The sequence below is a fragment of the Mesoplodon densirostris genome, chromosome 19, assembly GCF_025265405.1.
Source record: "Mesoplodon densirostris isolate mMesDen1 chromosome 19, mMesDen1 primary haplotype, whole genome shotgun sequence".
In the NCBI taxonomy this organism is placed as follows: Eukaryota; Metazoa; Chordata; class Mammalia; order Artiodactyla; family Ziphiidae; genus Mesoplodon; species Mesoplodon densirostris.
This window is the reverse complement of record NC_082679.1, coordinates 28,400,938-28,425,142: the sequence shown is the minus strand read 5'-3', so window position 1 is coordinate 28,425,142 and position 24,205 is coordinate 28,400,938. Positions and strand designations below refer to the sequence as shown.

Sequence of the window (24,205 nt, the reverse complement as noted above, 5' to 3'; positions counted from 1 at the left end):
TTCCTGGCAAATGGGATTCCAGTTTGGATCGGGTGACAAGAAATTTGAGGGAACACACTGGTTCTCCCCAGTCCTGGAACTGGGGAGAACCAGGGGGGAACACAACTTACGCTTCTGCCCTGGAGACAAATCTTGAGGGTCCGGGATAACGGTGGCCACTTCCCTTTCCACTGCCACGGATCAGTTTAGAAAGAGCACGGGCTACAGTTCTGGCCGAGGAGACGTGAGGGGCGTTCTGTTGGGCGCTGCTACAAGCTTTCCTCACTTTTAAAAAGGGGAACAAGGAAGGGAGGGAGCTGCTCTCTGCCCTGCACCCTCCGAAGGTTTGGGTGCTCCGCGTACAAGAGGGGATTCTTGCTGCTGCTGCTGCAGCCGACTTGCAGACGCTGGCCACTGCTGGCAGGCCTTGACTTCACCGTGGAGCCACTGGCACCACCACGTGTCCTGAGAGCTTAAACCTACGCCGACTCCTCTGTTATTACGGCCCGAAGCATACGCACTATAGATATCTAAACTCACCTTTTTGCTGCTTTATCACTCCTACCTTCCCGCTCCTAAAATGTAAGCTCTGTGAGGGGAGGGGCCTGTCCCTCCATCACTATGTCCCCATCACGTGGACTGGGCATTGTCTGGCACAGCTACAGCAGGTGCTTGATGAATGCTGGCTGCATTCATGCATGAGGGTCCTCCAGGGCAGGGACTCAGTCACTGTGGCTTCTGGGAGCGGCAGGGGCTCAAAAGCCTTCGCTGGATCAACAGGCAGGGAAGCCAGAAGACAGCTTCTTAAGAAACAAATTTAATACTATATACAAGGGAAAACGTACAGAAACAACAAAGGAGACGCAACAGGGCTGGAGGTGCCCATCCCAACTAGCTGCCCACGCAGAGGGCCGATGCCAGCCCCTAGCTCGCCCTCCTCCTCCTACAGTTGGAAGGGCTCCACGGGCCACCTTGCCCTGGCGGTGGGATCCACGTGGTCCTGAAGCCGGTGCCACTTCATGTGGGCATTCCGACCCTTGATCTTGCCAAACACCCTGAGGAGGCACCAGAGGACACAGGGGTCAGAGCAGGGGGAGGCGGGTAGCCCTGAGGGGGTCACCCCAGAGGGCTGAGGGCAGGCGGTGTGGGAGCATCCAGGGAAAGGGCAGTACCTCTCACACTCCCGGCAGGGAAAGAAGCCCTGGCCCTTGCTGCTCCCCGGCAGCTCAGGGGTCCGCTTCGAGCCGGTGTTTGGGCTGGAGTTGGGGATGGACTCCCTCCTGTAACTCTCAGTAGTCCTCGGTAATTCGGGGGTGGGACGGTGGCTGGGTTTCCTCCGAGGGCTACGAGTGACCTGCACAGGGGGCAGAGGTGATGAAAGGGTGCTGACCGCCCCGCCGCCCTTCTAAGGGAGAAGCAGGTGTCCAGAGCGTCCAGACGTCGCGGGGTGCACCCCCCCCACCGCCAGCCAGCTTGGATGGGCACCGGGCATCCAGATCCGTGCTGAACTCCTGAAGCCCTATCCCGAGACCCTCTACCTTCGCTTCTGTCCTGTCTGCTTCACCCAGCTCTCTCTTGACCCTCTTTTCCGGCACTGGGGCTCGGCCGCAGTCAAACTTGTTCATTTTCTTCTGCATGTAGTAGAACTCGACACACTGGGCTACTGTTTTTGTCTGGACCTAGTGGAGGAAGACAGAAACCGGCTAAGGACAGTGCCTCAGGAGTAGCAGTGAGTATGGCCTTGACGCCCTAAATCCCCTCCCCATGGGGCCAGCCGCCACTTTTTGAAAGCCCTCCTGAAACGTTTCTCCCCTACGGCTTGGTATGCTCCACTGCTACGGGGGACAGAGAATCACAAAGTCCTCCTGGGGATGAAGGAGTTCAGAGAGAAGCCACCAGAGTCAACACCATCTAAGCTCTGCACGCTCTGAGCAACAAGGCTGGCCCAGGAAGGCTTCTCTCCAGGAAAACGCACACACGGTACACACGAGGACGCTCACTGTGACATCATGTGGAGCCACATGTCTACCGACTGGGACTAATTAAACCAGAGTGTCCTTACGTGGTGGATACCTCATAGCCTTATGTGACAGCTAGGCAGAGCCCTCCAAAAAACTGAAGAGGAAGGAATACTTCCCAACTCAGTCCGTAAGTTCAACATTTCTCTGATACCAAAGCCAGACAAAGATATTACAAGGAAAGAAGCCTACAGACCCAATGTCCCTCATGAACATAGATGAAAATTTTTTAACAAAACTTTAACGAACAGAATCCAACAATATATATATGTGTATATATATATACGTGTATATATGTGTGTATATATATATATATATATATATATATGTATATATGTATATATATATATAAAGGACAATATACCATGACTAAGTGGAGCTCATCCCAGAAACGTGAGGTTGGTTTAACAATCGAAAATCAATGTAATTCATCATATTAAACTTAAAAAAGAGAAATCACATGAGCATCTTGATAGGTGCAGAAAAAGCATTTGATACAATCCAATGTCCATTCCTGATGGAAACTCTCAGCACAATAGGAATAGAAGGAACTTCTCTTCAACCTGATAAATGATACCTACAAAATTCCTACAGCTAACGGTGGAGTGGTTTCCCCTCAAATATCATGAACAACACAAGGATTTCCACTCTCACCACTTCTACTCAATACTGTACTGGTGGTTCTAGAGTGCAAAAAGGCAAGAAAAAAAGTAAAGGCAACCAGGTTGGAAAGGAAGAAAGAAAAGTGTCTTTACTTGCAGATGATGTGACTGTCTATGTAGAAAATTCAGTGGAATCCACAAAAAAGTTACCAAAACTAGTAAGTTAGTTTGGCAACATTTCAGAACACAAGATCCATATAAAAATCAATTTTATTTCTATACATACTAGCAACAAACCATTGGAAACTGAAATAAAAAAGAACTCTATAACATCATAAAAAACACAAGTACTGGGCTTCCCTGGTGGCGCAGTGGTTGAGAGTCCGCCTGCCGATGCAAGGGACACGAGTTCGTGCAATGGTCCTGGAGGGATCCCACGTGCCATGGAGCGTTGGGGCCCGTGAGCCATGGCCGCTGGGACTGCGCGTCCGGAGCCTGTGCTCCGCGGCGGGAGAGGCCACAATGGTGAGAGGCCCGCATACCGCAAAAAAAAAAAAAACAGAAAAAAAACAAGCGCTTAGGAATAAATCTGCCAAAAAGTATGCAACAACTGTACACTAAAAACTTCAAAACATTGCTGAAAAATTAAAGATTGAAATAGAGAGATACACCCTGTTCACGAGTCAGAAGACTCAATATTGTTAAGGTAACAACTCTCCCCAGTTGACGTAACGAGTCAAAAACAGTACCAATCAAGTTCCTAGCAGAAATTTTTATTTTGAAATTGTCAAGTTATTTCTAAAATTCATAGGGAATTAAAAAGGATGTAGAATACAAAAAATAACTTTGAAAAAGAATAACAAAGTTGAAGGACTAACATTTTCTAATTTCAAGACTTAGAATAAAGCTACAGTAATAAAGACAGTATGGGAATAGCTTAATAAAAGACAAACAGATCAGTGGAACAGAATACAGGGTCCAGAAGTAGATGCATATATATATGGCCAACTGATATTTAACAAAGGTACAAAAGCAACTGAGTGGAGAAAGTATGGTCTTTCCAACAAAAGGTATTGGAATAAATATCCATATGCAAAAATGAACTCACCTCGCACCCCCTACAAAAATAAACTTAAAATGGATCATAAATCTAGAAATAAAACCTAAAACTATAAAACCTCCAGAAGAAAACATAGGGGAAAATCTTTGTGACTTTGGGTTAGGCAAAGATTTCTTAGATACAACACGAAAAGCACAGTCTATAAAAGAGAAACTAGTAAGTTAGGCTTAAGCAAAATTTAAAACTTTTCTTCAAAAGACACTGTTAGAAGACTGACAAATGGCATATTGGGAGAAAATATTTCCAAAGCATATATCTGGATAAAGGACTGGTGTTCAGAACAAAATAAGAACTCCTACAGCTCAATAAAAACACAGACACTCCAATAAAAACAGAGGCAAAAGATATGAACAGACAGCTCACCAGAGAAGGTGCACAGAGAGCAAAAAAACACAAAGATGCTCAGCATCATTAGTCATTAGGAAAATGGAGTCAGATGCGACTGTACACTCATTAGAATGGCTAAAATTAAAGAGACTTAGCATACCAAGTGTCGACGAGGGTGTGGAGCAACTGGACCTTTCATAACCTGCTGGTGGGAATGGGAAGTGGTAGAGCCACTTTGGAAAACAGTTTGGCAGTTTCTTAAAAAGTTAAACATACATCTACTATAAGTTACCCTCATTCCCCTCCTAGGTATTTATAATCCCAACCCCGTGTCCGCAAAAAAAAAAAACAAAACAAAACAAAAACAAAAACCCAGTACATGTCCGTACAAAGACTTGTATGTAAATGTGCAGAGCAGCTTTATCTGTAGTCATCAGTAACTGGAAACCACCAACAGGTGGATGATTAAATGAACGGTGGTCCGTCCACACAGTGGTATACTCCTCAACAGTAAAGGGATGAACTATGGGTACACACGACAACATGGATGAATCTCAAAATCATTAGGTTGAGTGTAAGAAGCCAGACAAAGCAGATCACGTGCTGTATGATTATTCCATTTATATAAACCTCTAGAAAATGCAAACTCATTTAGAGTGACAGAAAGTAGACAAGAGTTGACTAGGGACCCGGGTGGCAGGAAGGAAGGGTTGCAAAGGGGCAGGAGGGAACTTTTGGGGGTGAAGGATACTCTCATTACCTTGATCATCGTGGTGGTCTCACAAGTGTATAACTATGTCAAAAACATTAAATCTCACACTTCGATTATGTGCAATTTTGCGTACATCAAGTTAAAAAAAAGAGCAAAATAATCAGCAGGATATTAAGTATATGATGTCATCCTTTTTTGAGAAAGTGCATATAGGTGTGTAAAATCCGTATGGGCAATAAATACCTGTCAGGTTATCAAATCAGAAGTAGGATTGTGGGGAGGGGTCTGGAGGGCTTTATTTTGAACATGGGACTCATTTCTGTACCGTTTCAGGTTGTTCCAAGCAATGGCATTGTAGTTGTCAACTGTTCACAGCATGAGCAGAGTATCGCCCCTGAAAGGCCCTGCAGTTCTAGCGCCTCGGCCGTGTGAAGGAGCTTTGTCTACACCAGCCTGCCATGTTCGCCTTACCATCTTGTGTATCAAGTAGAAGTCCTTCTTGTAGGCACGGAACGCCTTCTTAAAGAGCCTCTTCTCCATGGAGGTCCAGATGTCCGAACCTATTGGAGAAACAGCCAAGAGGAGGAAGGATGTTTCTCCTTCTGGGACCACAGCCACGGCTGAAGTGCAGACTCCCCTCCTTTTTCAGGCCACCGAGCGCCACTTATATGCCAAGATTTCTGCTAAGCCCCTTACTTGCTTTATCTCACACAATCCTCACAAAAACCTTAGCAGGTAGGGGCAATTACCATCCCCACTTGACAGGTGCAGCAACTTGAGGCTTCCTCTGCTTAAGAGACTTGCCAAGGGCAGGCGTGGGCCCCTGGTTGCCTGACTCCAAGGCTGGAGTGCTCAACTGGGAAACCTGAGCCCACCCCAACCTGGCACCCCCCTTCTGGCCAGGAAGAGCCCACGAGGGAACCAGTGGAAAGGGGAAGGTTGGATCCAACTAGAGAACAGCACCCACTGAGTCCCCCAGAGAGGACGGGCCCTTCTGGGAGGGCAGGTGCAGGCCCCAAGAGAACTCCAGGAGGCACGTGCAGAGATTGCCATGGAAAGTGACTGGCTCGCAGGGGCCTCAGCCAGGCCAAAACCACGCGGGCAGCCACGCTCGTTACCTGTGTAGTGATAGTTGGCGAGAGGGTGAGTCCGTGGCTTCTGGGGTCCTCTCAGTAACAGGGTCTCCAGGGCAACCTGGAACGACAGGAGTGGTGGGCAACTCTCTGAGGGAGGGAAGGTGAGGTAGAGGCCCACCTTCATTCTTTCATCCAATCAGAAAATATGTGCAGCCCTCCCTAAAGCCACCCCTACCCCAGGGCGACTCAAAGTGTGGTCGGTCTGTGGACTGGCCACCAGCTGTGAACCACTTGGGACACACTGCCTACAGCACTAAGCGGACTGTTGAGTGCAGCTGACGTTACCTTTTTCATAGCAAGATTTACTTGATGACGAAACAGTGTGTGGACTTATTCTGGCACAAGCTCCTTATTTCTTCAGGGAGCAGCATTTGGAGTGGCACTGCCCCCGCCCTACCCCATGTTATGGTCCTCATAGCACTAATCATTATCTATCACTTGTAAAAAATGTATTTCATGTGTTCACTCTCCTAAAATGTAAGCCCTGCAAAGAGAGGGCATTTGTCTTGCTCAACAGCGTAACCCCGGTCAGGACTCGCTATGCAGTTTGCAGGACCCAGCGCAAAATGGAAACACGGGGCCCTGTGCTCAGAAACTATTAAGAATTTCAAGATGGTGGCAGCAGAGCATTAAACCAAGAATGGGCCCCTGAGCTGGCCCCAGCCTGATACCGTGACATCACCAGGTATCAGGAGGACCCAGTAAATGTGTGCTGATTACTCTGCTGAGCACCCACCACGTGCCAGCCACTGCCTCTCAGCTTGAGAAAAAGCACCATGTAGCCCTGACTCTTGGGTCTCCAACTCGGGTGACGTGACTTCCTCTCCCACTACACACAGTTGGACTTCTTCATTTTCTAAACTTCAGGATTGTGAGGAGGGTCCTTGGAGGAGGCAGAGGCATTTCTGTTGCATCAGAGGTTTGCATACACCATTTTTAATCCAAAAGTTAATGTTCAGTAAATAAACCAGATGAATGCAGGCCCTGAGTTGGTTCTGCTAGGCACCGCCTCCCCAGTGCCGCGCTGAGATGAGGTAACGCTGGAGGAACCCTGGTGCTCTGCTGTCACCCCAGAGCAATAACTGATTGAGCCCGTATGTGTGCATTTCCCCTACGTTCCAAAGGACACCACCAGTCCCAAAGCGACCAGGGAGAAGGGTGGGTGGCCAGCCTTTGGTTCTCGTGAGCTGCAAAGCCCCAAGTAGAAGGCACGTGTCTTGCGCCTAGAGCCCCTGGCCCTAAGAGACCAGGGAGCTTCCCACAGCTCCTCTGAGCCCCCGCCTCGCCTGCACCGCACCTGGATGTTGCCCTGGGCTTCATGCAGGCAGTGCAGAGCGAGCTCCAGGTTGGTGCCCCCGCCCGGCATCACGCTGGAGCAGGCCACGTTGCAGAGCTCGGTCACTGTTTCCAGCAGGCAGCCCGGCAGCGAGAAGGAGAGGAGACACAGAGGGTCAGCAAGTGCCAGAGAGGAAACCTCCCCAACAGCACAGATGGGGTGGGGGGCTCCTGTCACCATCTCCCTCACCTCTCTGTTACAAGCAGGCTGAGGGAAGGGAGCGACAAGGAGGATGGGCAGAAACCCTGCTCCTGGCACCTGCTCTGGATGGCCTGGCCAGCTACTGGGTGAGAGGAGAGGTGGGGCAAGGGACTGCAGCACAGCAAAGCAGTCCTGCGCTGAAGGCCAGCTCTGCCCACCCCACCCCCGCCTGGGGATCACTGCTTCTTGGTCAAGGTGAGAACTGGGAGGAGAAACCCCTTGGACATGGAGGAGGGCTCTCGGGAACCTGGCCCCAAAGTCTCAGTCACCCCTATCCTGCGTCTTCGGGTTGGTCATCACATCTCCCCATGGCTTCCAGACCAGAGTAGCTACATGCTCGTCACTTCCAGCCAGTGATCTGTCCTGGAGCTCTGGGATCTCAGCCTGAAACTGGCTCCCTATGTTGATGTGTCTGAAATGAGGCCACACACACGGACATAAAAGGCATAGGTGTGTGACCAAGATGGGAAATACAAGAGAGATGTGTGGTGAGCCCTGCTCAGCAGGGCTGTGGAACCCACCTTTTGGCCATCTCTCAGACACAGGGAGTGCTCATCAGCCCAGCAGACACGCCACTGGTATTCCAGAGACCTCTTGAGGGATACTTCCTTCCTTCCTCCAATTTGCTTTTTCGCCAGATTTCTGGCTTCAGGCGTTTGGGGTCTAGGACAGGGGAGGTATGTGCTGATACCTGGCATTCTTCTGTATCCAAGGGAACATCCAAGCTACAAAACAGTATCTCACTGCGCCATCACCAATTCTATCTAGAACCCCAGGGTGCTGGGCATTCTGTCTGCAGACATCCAACTATGGTATGTCTGGACAGAAGGAATATTGGGGAAACACCTGGAAAAATCCACCACTTCTCTCCTAGAGAGGTTCTGGGTCTAGACCTGACTGTCCCGTGATGAAGGCTCCCTTGGGAAAAACTGACACTGGAATGCAAGGAGGGTAAAAGCATCCCCACGTTGCAAGGACCCTCAGGTTCTAAGTCTGTTCCAACTCACGGTTCAGTGCTGATCTTGCTGTTGTCCTTCACCACACTGATGCCAAAAGAGCCGTCCATGTGATCTGGAAAACACCCAAAGAAGAGCCTCAAGGGGACTGGCTACAACTGACCCATGAGGCCCTTTTTGCCTGCCTTTCCAGAGCAGCTAAAAGCAGGCTCTTCAAGATTGCATGGTATACACACACTACTGTATATAAAATAGATCATCAAAAAGGACCTACTGTATAGCACAGGGAACTATACTCAATACTCTGTAATAACCTATATGGGAAAAGAATCTAAAAAACAATAGATATGTGATTATGTATAACAAAATCACTTTGCTGTATACCTGAAACTAACACATTGTAAATCAACTCTAATCCAATATAAAATTGAAAATTGGAAAAAAAAGATTGCATGGTATGGAGTTTCCTCAAAAATTAAAAGTAGGACTACCATATCATGCAGCAAACCCACTTCTGGGTATTCATCCAAAAGAACTGCAGTCAAGACCTCAAAAAGATATCTGAACTCCCATGTTCACTCCAGCACCATTCATAATAGCCAAGATGTGGAAACAACCTAAATGTCCACTGACAGATGAGCACATAAAGGTAATGTGACATCAACATACAATGAAATACCATTTAGCCTTAAAAAGAAATTCTGCAATATGCAACAACATGGATGACCATTGAGGACATTATACTAAGTGACATAAGCCAGTCACAGAAAGAGAAATACTGCATGACTCCACTTATATAACGTATCTAAAGTAGTTGAATTCATATTGATAGAATCAAAGAGTGGAATAGGGGTTACCAGGGGTTGGGGCAGTGGGAAATGGGAGGTTACTAATCAATGGGCATAAATTTTCAATTAATCAAGCTCTAGAAATCTGCTGTATAACATTGTACAGTTCAATAATAGTCAACAATACTGTACTGCACACTTAAATCTTTGTTAAAAGGGCAGATCACAGATTAACTGTTCACATCACAATAAAATAAAATAAAAAGATTGCATGGAAGTGGGATAAGACTTCTGAAAATGTAGAGTAAGGAACTCGGCAAAACAACAGATTTACTGACAAAAATCATTGAAAAAGAAAAAAAAAGAACAGTAAGCCAAAGTCTCTGCACGTTGTCCTAAAGGCATACAGCATTTTAAGAAATACTCATTCAAGAAAATCCACTAAATCTCGGGAAGAACAGTGAGAGTCTGTGGCACTTGGAGCCATGGCCCACCCCCTTACCCACCTAGCCCCCAGCTCTTTGTAACGGAAGCTCTACCCAGGTAGGTGCAGCCAAGGAGATGGGGGCTGCTTCTTCCCCTGGCTCCCATGCTTAAAGAATTAAAGCAAGATAAAATAAAAATTTGTCATCAAAGAGAAAATGCCATCAAGAGATGGAAATTAGTTTTTAAAAAGATACAAATGTGGACTTCCCTGGCGGTCCAGTGGTTAAGACTCCACGCTTCCACTGCAGGGGGCATGGGTGTGATCCCTAGTAGAGGAAGTAAGATCCTGCAGGCTGTGCGATGCAGCCAAAAAAAAGAAGAACCAAATGGAAATAGTTCAGGGGTTAAAAAAGTACAATAACCAAAATAAGGCTCAACAGTAGATCTGAGCTGGCAGAAGAAACGATCAGCAAACCTGAAGATAGAACAATGGAGACCATGAAATCTGAAGAACAGAGAGAAAAAAATATAGGAAAGTGAAGAGAGCCTCAGAGAAATGTGAGATGTCATTACATGCAACAATATATATGTATTGGGAGTACCAGAAAGAGGGGAGAAAGGGACAGAATATTTAAAGTATTAATGGCTGAAAATTTCCCAACGTTGATGAAAAACAATATGTATATCCAGCAAACTCTACAAACTCCAAGAAAGATTAAACACAAAGAGCTCTACATCCAGACATAACATAGGCAAAATGTGGAAAGCAAAAATAAAGATAAGATCTTGAAAGCAAAAAGGGAAAAACAATTTGTTACATACAAGGGCACTACAGTAAAATTAACAGCTAACTTTTTAAGAGAAACGATGTAGGTTACAAGGCAATGGGATAATATATTCAAATTACTGAAAGTAAAAAAGTGTTAACCAAGTATCTTATATTCAGCAAATTATCTTGCAAAAATGAAGGTAAAATAAAGACACTCCCAGATAAATAAAAACTGAGGATACCTGTTGCTGGCAGACCTGCCTTACAAGAAATATTAAAGGTGAAATATTATTCAGCCCGCAAAAAGGAACAAAGTACTGATACATACTGCAACTTGGATGAAACCTAAAAACATCATGCTAACTAAAAGAAGGCATTCATAAAGGACCACATACTGTATGATTCCACTCACATGAAATATGCAGAATAGCCACATCGATAGAGACAAAGTAGATTAGTCGTTACCCACGGCTGGGGATGGGGAGGATGGAAAGGAGGGACTGCTAATAAGTACAGGGCTTCTTTTGGGGATGATGAAAATTTCTGAAAACTGATGGTAGTGATGGTTGCACAGCTCTGTGAATATACTAAAAACCATTGAATTCTATACTTTAAAGGGATGAATTGTATGGTATGTGAATTATATATCCCTAATAAAAATAAATAGTAAAGAAAGTCCTTCAGATTGAAAGCAAAGCACATCAGATGGTAACTTGAATCCAAACCAAAAAAAAAAAAAAGGCGAAGCGCTAGTAAATATGGGTAACTATAAAAATCACTAGGATTACATATTTCTTTTCTTTTTTAATGGCCTTAAAAATAACTGCATAAAACAATATGTATTGTGGTCCTGTAACATATAGAAATATAATATATGTGACAGTAACTGCACAAGGAGCACAGCTGCATTGGAGTAAAGGAATATCACCTCAGACAGTAACTCAAATCCACAAGAATAAATGAAGAGATCAGAAATGGTAAATAAGAAGGTTAATATAACAACCTCTATAAATCATGCTTGCTTTCCTTTATCCGCTCAGTGTTTTTACACAAAATAAAATTATATAAAGCAATAAACATGACCAGTACGGTATTACTGGGTCTCTCACATATAATAGCAAAAGAGTTAGAAGGAATAGAGCTAGATAGGAGCAGTGTTTCTATATTTCACTGTTAATGAGTTATTACACATCCTAACAGATTCTGATAAGACATATATTTTAAGTCCTAGAGCAACCACTAAGAAATGACTAAGAAACAGTGAAAAATTAATGGAATTAAAATGTCACACTAGAAAATACTCAATACAAAAGAAAGCAGGAAAGGAGGAACAGAGGGAGAAAAAGACATGTAACGTATAGAAAATAGAAAGCAAAATGGCAGATGTAAATCCAACCATATCAATATAACATTAAACAAGAATGGATTAAACAAACCAATCAAAAGGCAGAGTTTGTAAGACTGGATAAAAAACACATGATCCACCTAATGGTGTCTAGAGGTAACATGCTTTATTTTCAAAGACACAAATAGGCTGAAAGTAAAAGAAGAGAAAAATATATACCAAGCAAACAACAACCAAAAAAGAGAATGGAATGGCTATACTAATGTCAGGCACATTAGACTTTAAAACCAAAAATATTACTAGAGATAATGATAAAATTATTGTAATAATGACAAATGATGTCACAATCACATCCTAATGATAAAAGGTCAAGCCGTGAGGAAGATGTGACAATTACAAACATATACACACCTACAAACAGACCCCCAAAATACACCAAGCAACAAACGACAGAACTGAAGGATGAAATAAACCATTAAAAAATAATAGTTGGAGATTTCAATACTTTCAACAGTGGATAGGGCAACTAGGCAGAAGATCAACAAGGAAATTGAAACTAACTAGACAAAACAGACAAAATACAGCATTCCACCAAACATCAGTAGAATACATTCTTCTCAAATTCACATGGAACATTCTTCAAGACAGACCGGATTCTAGCCCATATAACATGCCTCAATAAATTTTAAATTTTAAAATAAATTTAAGGGAATTCCCTGGCGGTCCAGTCATTAGGACTCCACGCTTCCGCTGCAGGGGGCATGGGTTCGACCCCTGGTGGGGGAACTAAGATCCTGCAAACCGCACAGCACAGCCAAAATAAATACATAAATAAATTGAATAAATTAAATTGAAAAAGAAACAAAGTATGTACTCTGACCAAAAGAGAATTAGATTACAAATCAATAAAAGGCAGCAATTTGGAAAATTCACAAATATGTGAAAATTAAGCAACACACTCTTTAACACTCAGTGTATTAAACAGGAAGTGGAATGATAAATTAGAAAATACTTTAGCTGAATGAATATAAAAACACAACATACTAAAACTTACAAAATGTAGCTAAAGCAATGTTCAGAAGGAAATCTATAGCTGTAAAATATCTGTATTAAAAAAGAAGAAACATCTCAAATCATTTATGGTCAACTGACTTTCCACAAAGGTAGCAAGACAGGGCTTCCCTGGTGGCGCAGTGGTTGAGAGTCTGCCTGCCGATGCAGGGGACATGGGTTCGTGCCCCGGTCTGGGAAGATCTCACATGCCGCGGAGCGGCTGGGCCCGTGAGCCATGGCTGCTGAGCCTGAGTATCCGGAGCCTGTGCTCCACAACGGGTGAGGACACAAACAGTGAGAGGCCCACGTACCACAAAACAAACAAACAAACAAACACCTCACAATGAGCTACCACTTCACACCCACTAGGATGGGTGTAATAAAAAAGACAGCTAAGAAGTGTGAGCAAGGATGTGGAGAAACTGCAACTTTCATACAATGCTGGTGGAAATTTAATATGACCCGGCCATTTTGCAAAGCAGTCTGGCAGTTCCTTAAATGGTTAGACATAGTTACCCTTTGACCCAGCAATTCCACTCTGAGTTATATACCCAAGAGAAATGAGGACTTATGTCCAACAAAAACTTACACATAAATGTTCTTAACAGCACTGTTTGCAAGAGCCAAAGGACACAAACAACCCAAATGCTCGTCAACTGATGAATGGATAAATAAAATGTTGTCTATCCAGAGAATTCAATATCATTCATCCATAAAAAGAAATGAAGCACTGATGCATACTACAACATGAACCTTGACAACATTATTCTAAGTGAACAAACTAGACACAGAATGTCACGTATTTTATGATTCCAATTACATGAAATGTCCAGAATAGGGAGACCCATAGAAAAAGTAGGTTGGTAGACTGGTGGTTGCCCAGGGCTGAGGAGTTGGGGGCTACAGGGCCTGTGTGTCACCGCTCGTGGATATAATCTTCTGGGGTGATGAAAATGCTCTAGAATTAGACTGTGGGATGGGTGTACAATCCTAAGAATACACTAAAAAATCACTGGACACTTTAAATGGGTGATTCATATGGCATGTGAATTATACCTCAATAAAGCTGTTTAAACAATTACTCGAAAGGGCAGGCAGAAGGGTGCTCAGGCTAAATGGCGTCTATTTTCTTTCTGGCTACAAAGTCATAAGCACCTAGAAGGCTGCTGGTCCCAGATGGTCCTGGGATAGTTCTGAACAGCAACGGGACCCCCAGAGCAGACCCAGGCGTAGGCCAGAGAGAATGGCTGGACCAAATTCTACAGGGGGCGGGGGTCTGGCCCCCCGCAGGCCCATCATGGGGCGATCAAGCTCACTCACCAAGCATGGCGCTGATGAGCCTGTCGGGACGGGCCCGGGCAGATGTGGAACAGAGAGTGTTGAAATACAGCCCAGAGCCCTCCCGGATGGGGCTGAGCATCGGGGGCGGTGTGTAGGGAGGTCACTGGGACAGTCCCTTCAAGAGGTGGTCCATCAGGAACACGGGCGAGCGCAGGCAGCTCTGGCGGCATCCTCCCGGGCCCGGCTCCCCAGACATGGAGGGCGGAGGAGGGATGAGCAGTGCCTTGGGCCGTGGGAGCTTCTTCCGCTTCCTGTGTTGGCTGCTCTCCTTGCTGCCTCTCTCTTCCCCGTCCTTCTCCTGTCCCTGGAGAAGAAGAGACTTCAGAACCACGGGGGTCACCTGAGGCCACCGGCCCCAAAGCTCAGACCTCAAAATGGCCTGAGAGTGGGAAAGGGTACTGACCAGCCAAATGCACACCCAGCATGGCCATGCCCAGAGTCCTCAGCGCAGGAAGCCGGGCAGGGCCACCACGCCTGAGCCAGACTCCAGACCCTAAGCCGGGCGACATTTGACGCTGGGGCCTTCTCAGGCACCCACCCCCACCCCAAGGAGAGGCCCTCACTCAGACCATTTTGGAAACTCATATCCGTTGTTAAAGTGACTGGCACTTAAAGTGTGGGGGCCAGACGGATGCAACAGCATGACAAAAGGAAAACCTGTTGCCCTCAAAATGACAGCAGCTCCTGGGAGACAAACAGTGGGCTCCATGCACCCCGTACCCGAGTCCAGCATGGACTTCTCCAGGTGGGGTCTTCCAGCACAGGCTGAAGAGACGACGGCTTGAGCTTGCTACACTCTCTCTTACCTCCACGCAATCTCCCCTCCTCTCTGCCCATCTTACCCCTCCTCATCCTCCAGCTCTCAGCTGCAACGCCCCCTTCCTCGGGCAGGGTCTCTGGTGCCCTTGGGGCTCCCACAGCTCCCTCTCCCAGCCCGGCCCGTTCTGGGTCGTCAGTGTCCGGGGATGGGTCTATCTACTCCGCTGGGCTGGGAGCCCCAAGAGACGGGGGCAGGCCTGTTGTGGTCGCTGCAGTGTCCCCAGCCCTGCCCAGCACAGGGCCAGACACAAAGGAAGTTCACTGGAGGTTGAATGGATGAATGAACACGCAAATCAAGCTCTTCTGGAGTCAGGATTTGGGGGCTTTTCTCACAGCTCCCACTGGCAGCTGGAAAGCAGCTGGAAGGAAGTGCACCCACCTTGCTCCCCAGGGGATGGTTCGCTGGAGCCACTGGCACCGAAACAGGGACCACCAAAGGGGCGGCGGTCATGTTGTCCAAGGACTTCCTGCCTCCCGGGGAACTCTGCCTGTGCCCTTCTGGCCTCAGCACCTGTCTTTGTGGCTTGCAAAACTCCATGCCACACACCTACACACAGAGAAGAGCCAGCCCTTTAAGAGACACAGTACGTAGGGAGCAAGGGGCCCCTCCAGAGCAGCACAGCCCTGACTCCCGACCCCCAGCCAGGCTCCCCGCAGGAGGACGGCTCCATCCTGAGATGAATGGCAGCTTCGCGCCCCTTCACCTGCGGCTCCTGCTTCCCTCGAGGTGACGGCCACTGGTCGCTGTGAAAACACATGTGGCTGCTCAGCCCTCTCTCTGTATAAAACATCTGGCTGCAATTCTTGCAGACGTAAGTGCTCCTTGGCTCTGCCCAGTCTGTGGGACCACCACTGTGCTGGTTCCTGTGGGGAAGAAAGGGAGAATGGGACTCCGTCCCCAAACACTGATCCTCTGACAGACAGCTTTGGACGAACCCTAAAGAAATGGACATGATGCCCCCGATTCTCCGTGGCCTGGTGCTCACCCCTTCAGGAGTGAAGCATCCAGAGCTCGCTCACCCAGGGCCAGCACATCAAAGCCACCAGAGTTCTCCCGAGGGCCTTCTGAACTTACCAGCCACCCGCCATGTTCTCCTCCTTCATCGGGTGGGGGAGCCGGTAGATATTTCCACCCTGAAGACGAAAATACATCTGAGCCAACATATCAGAAATGAGATGCAAGAGTGAAAACTATAAGACTTGGAAGAAAACACAGGTATAATTCTTGGTGACCCTGGAGTAAGCAGTGGTTTCTTGGATGACTCCAAAACCAAACAAAAGACAGACGTATTGGACTTCATCAAAACTTACAACTTCTGTGCTTCAAAGGACATCATCAAGAAGTGAAAAGACAGAATAAGAGAAAAAAGTTGCAAATCATGTATCTGATAAGGGACTATGTATATTTCTGTATCAGTGATACATAATGAACTCTCACAGCTCAAAAATAAAATCACAACCCAATTTAAAAATGGGCAAAGGGTCTGAATAGACACTTACCCAAAGAGGATATACAAATGGCCATTAAAAGATGCTCAGGATTATTAGCTATCGGGGAAATGCAAATTAAACTATAATGAGATTATCATTTCCCACCCACTAAGGTGAACCAACTGGACAAGAACAAGTGTTGGTGAGGATGCAGAGAAACTGCAGGCCTCATACACTCTGGGTAGGGATATAAAACAGCACAGCTTTTTGGGAAAGTCTGGCACTTCCTCCAATAGAATTACCCTAGAGCCCAGCAATTCCCCTCCAAGGTATTTCCCAAGAGAAATGAAAACATATGTCTAAACAATAATCTGTACACAAATGTTCAGAGCACCGTTATCACAATGGCCAAGAAGGGAAAACAACCCAAATATCTATCATCTGATGAATGGATAAATAAAATATGGTGTTTCCATACAATGCACAAGTTACCAGCAATAAAAAGGAGTGAAGTTCTGACCCGTGCTACAGCACAGAGGAACTCTGAGAACATCAGGTTAAGTGAAAGAAGCAAAAGACACAAAAGGCCACGCAGCGTTAGGATTCCAGGCACATGAAGTGTCCAGAATAGGCAAATCCATGCAGACAGAAAGTAGATGCATGGTTGCCAGGGGCTGTGAGGGATGGAGAGGTTGCGGGTGACAACCAACGGTGTGGGGTTTCTTTTTGCGGTGATGAAAGTGTATTGGCAAAGAGTGGCGATGCGAGCACGACCTCGTAAACAAACTAAAAACTACTGGATGGTGCAGTTCAAGATGGCGAATTAGATGGCACGTGAATATTAAAGCTGTGGGAAAAAAAAAGAGGAGGAGGTAGCTGTGGTGCGACAGGAAGGATGCTGGACCTCGGAACATCACGAAGAGACGTGGCCAAGCTCTCTGCGCCCAGGACCTCGTGGGCACGATGTGGGAGGACCCAAGCTGCTCCAAAAGGGCGGACCAGTGCCAGGCCTGCAGTAGGGGCCAAGTCGGACTTGTGGACCTGTGATTCACAACCAGAATAGACACAGCATTTCACGTACAAATATCAAGGGTAAAGGAGCTCTGCCTTTACATTCTCTGAAGAAGTGAAGGAGGCAAATCCAAAAGGAAGCGAAAGGCAGAAAGAAAGCAAATAGAAAAAGCTTAGTGAAGAAACATGATGCAAAGTGTCTCTGACAACTCTAAAGCCCTGTTCTGTTGTGTGTGTGTGTGTTGCAGGGTGGAGGGTGATGGGAGGAACCATCACTTCTCTGGAACTTCATTCGCCCCTCTGTAAACAAACTGCATCTGAGGATTTGCTGAGGTTAAATACAGTGCCTGGACAAGTCAGAAACACGGACACAGGTAAGGACGAGACTCTGCCCCCCGCATGGTCAGGTCCCGTGAGAGGGCCCTGGTACCTGGATCCTGTTGAGTATCATCAGCTTGGACTTGGAGTCCCAGGGGGGATCCGCTGGAGGCCCGGCCAACGACGAGAAGGAGGCCATGGCTACCTGGCTTGGAGAAGCTGCACAGCAAATATCCACTTTCACTTTCTCCTTCCGGAAGTGCTGGACCCCGGAGTTGCCAGAGAAGAGCCTGTAGCCTCCGCCCCAGGAGCAGGCCGGGCCCTCTCCACCTTTTGTGGCCCCGGAAGCCGTGCCATTCTCAGCCTGGGCCTGCTTCCCTGGGAGGTGGGCTCTGGATGGCTCCTCCCCTCCTAACTGGGTCTGATGCAGGCCCCGAGGGAGAAGATGTCCCTAGGTCCAAGGTCCCTTTCGAGGATCGCAACTGCTTGGCCAGAGAGGAGATGTCTGGGTTTCCAGGAGGGTCCAGGGACGCCGCCGTGGGGGCAGGTGGAGCAGCAGCCACTTTTGGTCTTCCCTTTGGGTCCTGGCTCACGCTGCTGGGGGAGGGCTCTGTGGGTAAAGCGGGTGTGGATTTTCTCCTGCGGGCTAGGGACCCCTCTGGATCAGGGTTCACGGGGCCAGCATGGAGAGAGGCAACAGTGGGTGCCACAGGTGGGGGTTGCTGTGGCCACGGCCCCTGCAGTGACTTCAGGGCAACTTGCTTGCCGTCGGCTGTGGGAAGCTGGGAGGAGGCGGCGGCCACCTGGGTGTGGGAGAAGATCCGCTGGGACTTGGTGATCATCTGGAACACCTGCATCTGCTCGTGGCTCACCAGAGACTCCTGAGCCTTCAGGACCAGCTGCTGGAAGAGCGGTGTGGCATCCGACGGGAGGCCGCTGGACTTCTGGCCGTCCTGGGGGCCAGGCTCACCAGGGTTCTGCCACGAGAAGGAGTCGCAGTCGCACTTGCTCTTCTTGGAAGCCCAGGAGTCGTCTTCCCCGCTGGTGCTGACATATCTGGGGTCGCCCGAGGCCTCCCCCTGGGCCTTCAGGAGCGTGGGAGGGAAAGACGGCGTGTCCTCCAGACCGGTGCACTGGCTGGGTGAGGGCTCCCCAGCAGGGGAGTCGCTGCTGAGCCCGGGGCCCGGCTCGGAGCCCTCCCGGGACGGCACTGCAGAGGGCTTGTGGACGACAAACATACTGTTTCCTTTGCTCTTAGGGCAGCCCGACAGGTTTCAGAGCCACTGGAAACTGTGGCTTGATGGCTGGGAACTGGCGGGGACAGTCTGGCCATGGAACAGAGGCAGGCAGGCGGGCAGGGAGCGCCCTCGGGCCAGCCCTCCAGGGATGATGGGGGCTGGAGCAGCGGCAGCTCCGGCTCGGCTGGGTCGGGGCCGCTGTTCTCCGCTGCCCGTGAGTGGACGGCTGTGAACACGTCCGTGCCCGGCTCCTTCCGTGGGGGCCGGGGATCCTCGGGAACACCTCAGTGCCCAGGGCTCCTGGGGCCGCCGGGGTGCTGGCTGGGCCGCAGGAGGAGGACCCTGACGAGGGCAGGGAGGAACAGGCCGTGATCCTCCCTTCGCCGCTGTCTGAAGGCCCTCCCAGGGCTGGCCCGGGAGAAGGGATCTTCTGGCAGATGATGCTGCTCACGATACAGCGCAGGAGGTCTCGGTTGGACAAGAGGGAGATGGGGGATGGGGCTTCCGGGGGCACCAGGGACCACAGGCTCGCGGGTGCGGGCTGGCAGGCCACCTCGTGCACACGGGGTGAGTTCCCGCAGGGCTCCTCCTCCGGAGGGGCCTCCTTGAGGATGCACAGGCCGTGCTGGACCTCGTAGTGCTGGCGCACGGAGCGGTAGTCGCTGTAGCTCTTGCTGCAGCCCTGCTCAATGCACACAAAGGGCTTGGACTTCTGGTGGGTGAGCGTGTGCCCAGTCCTGGAATCACATGAGGAGAAAGTTAGTGGGTGTCTCGGCGTGGGTCACTAACTGCAGGAACCCAGGCGTGTCCCCAGGGGGCAGCAGCATCGCAACTCAGAAACTGTGCTCAGACCCTAGGAGGAAAGACCCCTGCTACGGCCAAAGCCCTCTGGAAGGGGGAGCTCTTGCCCTCACCCCTAAGCAAACCCCTAATCTGAGATTAAAAACATCAGTGGGAGTCAAGTCAGAGTTCCCCAAAGTGGGTTCCTAAGGAACACCAGGCTCCAGAGTTGCTCCCTGAGGACTTGGGCTCAGCTGGCAAATAAGTCTGGGAAAAACACTCTTTACTTCTTGGAGGTTCCTAGGAGCAAACTGAAAAGCCACAGAGCAGATAACGAGAGATCTGTTGAACTTTCCATGTCTCTCAAACTTATTTGCCCACAAAACCATGTTTTTAAAATAGACCCTTTTAGCATCCCCGAGAAGCAGAGAACCAGAGTTCTGAGAACAAACTTAAGGAAACGCTAACTTGGGGATGATCCTTCCTTGAACAAAGGAGTCTTTGCCTTCCCACAGGAGTCCTCTAGACAGCGACCTGGGAGCCCCACAGCAACAACAACAAAAAGCCAAATGCGCCTATAATGTCTGCAAATATAAAAGAATGCAAGTATGTAGTATATTTACATCATACGTATACCTGCATTAATATATTATAAATATAAACAAATGGGTAAATCACCCTCTGGGTTCCCAACAATCCTACTCCGGATGGTTCTAATCAATTGGACCCAGTAAATAATGAAACCCTTTCCCAAACGTGGACCCTTGGCCTCCATCTGAGGGAAGCAGCAGAGAGGGCATCCGGAGACCCACTTTCTAGCCCTAACTGTTACCAGCTTGTGACAGGAGTAAATCATTTCCCATCCTTAATGGCGAGAGGGGAGAGGATACAATGAAAGCGGGATTCATCGAAGCCTCAGTAAAGGCTGGGCGAGCTGTAAACATGCAAGGGATCGTCCTCTCCCACTTACGAGTCTCTCAGTTTGAAAGTCTGTCTCTTCTCCCTCGGCAGCAAGAAAAGCTTATCATTTCTAAGACATGAAGAACAAACGGAATTCTGCTCCTCTTACACTGAGCTTGCTTTTTAAAGTCAAATTTTGAAAAAAAATCGAGTTAATAAAAGGGGGAATTGAAACAGGAAAAAAGAGAGTGAACACTGCATTGCCATGTTCTAGAAACAGGCATTTCAGAACCCCTCACGCCCTGGTGTTATCCCAACATATATTCCTCATGGAGTGCATATCTGTTCTGCTCAGACACCTACCAGGGACTCTGAAACTTTCTCTACGCAGTTAGCCCAACTCCCTCCATGACAAAATTGCCTCTGGAGTGTGTTTTTAAAGCACATGGGTCCTGTCTGCAAATCACAGCGGCGCTCTCCTCACTGGAGTGAATCTGGAGGCTGGGGAGGGCGGGCTGTCCGGGGCAGTGTAGGCCCTGCCCCCCGCCCCCACCAAACACTGGCCGTGGGAGGAGCACAGGTCGCACACACCTGGGACACCCGACGGTGCGGGGCGGTGCAGGTGGATGGGAGGGGATGCAAAAGAACCGGGAACACGCCCAGCCCCCAGCAGCCCCCTGAACAGACATCCCGACCAGACTCCTACATACAGGTGGTCCTGACGCTTAAAGGCCTTGCTGCAGATTTTGCACACGTGTCTCCTCTCCTGGCTGTGCGTCAGGTAGTGCTTGCTGAGAGGACTGGCGCTGCTGAACACCTTCCCGCAGAGGCTGCGGTCCAGGAGTGGGTTCTGAGGGGACCTGTGCTGCCGCTTTCCTCTCCTTGTGCTCCCAGACGTGGCCCTGCCTCCTTCGTTAGCCTCTTTGGGCACCTTGAGCACGCCTAGCCCCAGGTCTAGACAGAGGGAGAAAGCACAGGTTATGACATCCGGGGACATCGGAGCCCGGGCCGAAGCACTCTACCACCCTCAGACCAACTTCAGCAGCTGAGTCCAACTCAGGGAGTTGGCCGAGAACCCCAACTTCAGCAGCTTCACTCGCAGAGAAGACCAGGCTTAGCACCAGGTGAGGGGGAGAAGGGACCCTGGTCAAGCCACACCTCCAGGGCGGCACCCAATCTTGAAGCCACACTTGGGGGTAAGGGAGGGGACAGCAACAGTCTGAGAGCTTCCAGGACAGAGTGACTCGACAGGCAGGACTTCATGACGGTAACATCAACAGCACGCTTGCAAGTGCAATCCAGAAATGCACAATGCAAAATCTTAGAAAAGTTTAAGTCCTTTCTCCCAGCCAATTCCACTCTGGTTTTTTAATTAAGGAAATTAAGGCCGATCTGTACAAATTAACGGAGATCTTGCAGTGAACTGCAAGCGAGTTAACTGCAGCATTGTTTTTCCTGGTGAAATGTGAGAAACCACCTAATAACTGACACGAGGGCAGGTGGGTGACTGCATTCTGGTCTCAATGGTCTATGGCGCAGGCATTTCAGATACAACTGTAGGAGAATATCCATTGACGTGAAAGGATGTTCATGCTGTACCACTAAGTGCTGTGCCACTAACAAGAGGATTGTTGAAAAACGGAATGACCTAGTCTTTAAAAGGGAAAAATAAATTTGAATAGAAACAAACAGAATGGGATTGATTGGTAGCATCATGGATCAACTTAATTTTCCTTTCCCTATATATCTGAATTTTCCATGTTTCTCTACTCCTTGGGTAAATGAGTAGTTTTTTTTTATAATTTCATTTTTGATTTTTTTTCTTTGACCCATGAGTTATTTTAGAAGAGTGTTCTTTAGTTTCCAAATACTTGAAGACTTTTTTCTCTTATTTCTTTTACTTATTTCTTTATTTTTGGCTGCATTGGGTATTCATCGCTGTGCGTGGGCTTTCTCTAGTTGCGGCGAGTGGGGGCTACTCTTCGTTGCAGTGCGCGGGCTTCTCGTTGCAGTGGCTTCTCTTGTTGCAGAGCACGGGCTCTAGGCGTGCGGGCTTCAGTAGTTGTGGCTTGCGGGCGCTAGAGCGCAGGCTCACTAGTGGCGCATGGGCTTAGTTGCTCCGCGGCATGTGGGATCTTCCCGGACCAGGGCTCGAACCCGTGTCCCCTGCATTGGCAGGCAATTCTTAACCACTGTGCCACCAGGTTTTGATCCATCGCCTGGTCAAGTATCAGTGGGTTTTCCATGCCCTTGGCATAATTATTACTCGTGGAATATTTGCTCTCAAATGCATGTATAGATTACACACTCGTGTCCTGGATTGCCATCCCGGAAAGCATTTAAGAAACATCAGGTTCGGGACTTCCTTGGTGGTGCAGTGGTTGGGAGTCTGCCTGCCGATGCAGGGCCCTGGTCTGGGAAGATCCCACATGTCGCAGAGCAACTAGGCCCGTGAGCCACAACTACTGAGCCTGGGCGTCTGGAGCTTGTGCTCCGCAACGAGAGGCCGTGACGGTGAGAGGTCCGCGCACCGCGATGAAGAGTGGCCCCCGCTCGCCGCAACTAAAGAAAGCAATCGCACAGAAACGAAGGCCCAACACAGCAAAACAACAACAACAAGAAAAAGTTAAAGGGCATTAAAAACAAACCAACCAGATATATGTGGGTAGGCATTTTCCATCCCAGTTACAGAATGAGAAAACTGAGACTCAAACAGGGAAAATGACTTGCCCAAGGTGGCAAAGGAAGGAAGAAGAGCCAGGCTGTAGATTCTGGTTCATCTGATGCCAGAGTCCTTTCCCCAACCCCAGTGCCCGCACCGCTTCCAACTCAACTTCCTCCTCTGCTCCTCCTCCCTCCCCGTCTTTTCAGATGGACTGAACTGAAACCTGGCCCTTCTGTGAAGCCTCCTGACACCAGCGTTTGCCCTGCTCCCCTAGCCAGTCCCTCCGAAGGCAGCACACAGTTACAGACACAATCACGCCTTTAAGCCATCAATCCTCTGAGGTGTCCCTCTTCCTCATCTCAGTTATTAATAGCATCTACTCAGTTGCTCAAACCCCAGCCTGCCCTGCCAACCTCCATCTGTCCTTTTCCTTACCAGCTCTCCCTGTGATGTGTGACCCGTCAGCATGTCTGAATCTACTTCTAACATGATCCCTAATCCTTGCGCTTCTGGCCTCTTCACTGCTACTCCAGCCCAGGCCACCATCTCCGCTGAGAGCCTTCCAGCTACTCTCCAGGATTCCCGTCTTGCCGCCCACGGCACCCTCACAGCAGCTAGAGCTTTGCACAGCCTCCCCTGGTTCCCGTGGCAGAGTCTGTGCTTTGCCGCACCGTGGCCTGGAAGTGGGTCTCAGCCTCAGCAGCCTCCTCAGTGTGGCTTCCCACCCCCGCGCCATCCACCTGCCAGCGTCTGCCACTCCCTGTCACTCCCTCGGACTTGGCCCCCTGCTGTACTTTCCTCATGTCGCTTTGTGGTGGACACAAGGTCTGACTCCCCAGTGGCTGTTTCTGCTTCCTCTTCTTTTCCTGGCAAATGGGATTCCAGTTTGGATCGGGTGACAAGAAATTTGAGGGAACACACTGGTTCTCCCCAG

General features: G+C 48.8%; 1 pseudogene; it reads right to left on the bottom strand.

Moving 5' to 3' along the window:
• Positions 1 to 201: 201 nt before the first annotated feature.
• LOC132479646 (zinc finger protein 541-like) lies at positions 202 to 24,074 on the bottom strand (annotated as a pseudogene).
• Between the last annotated feature and the right edge of the window lie 131 nt (positions 24,075 to 24,205).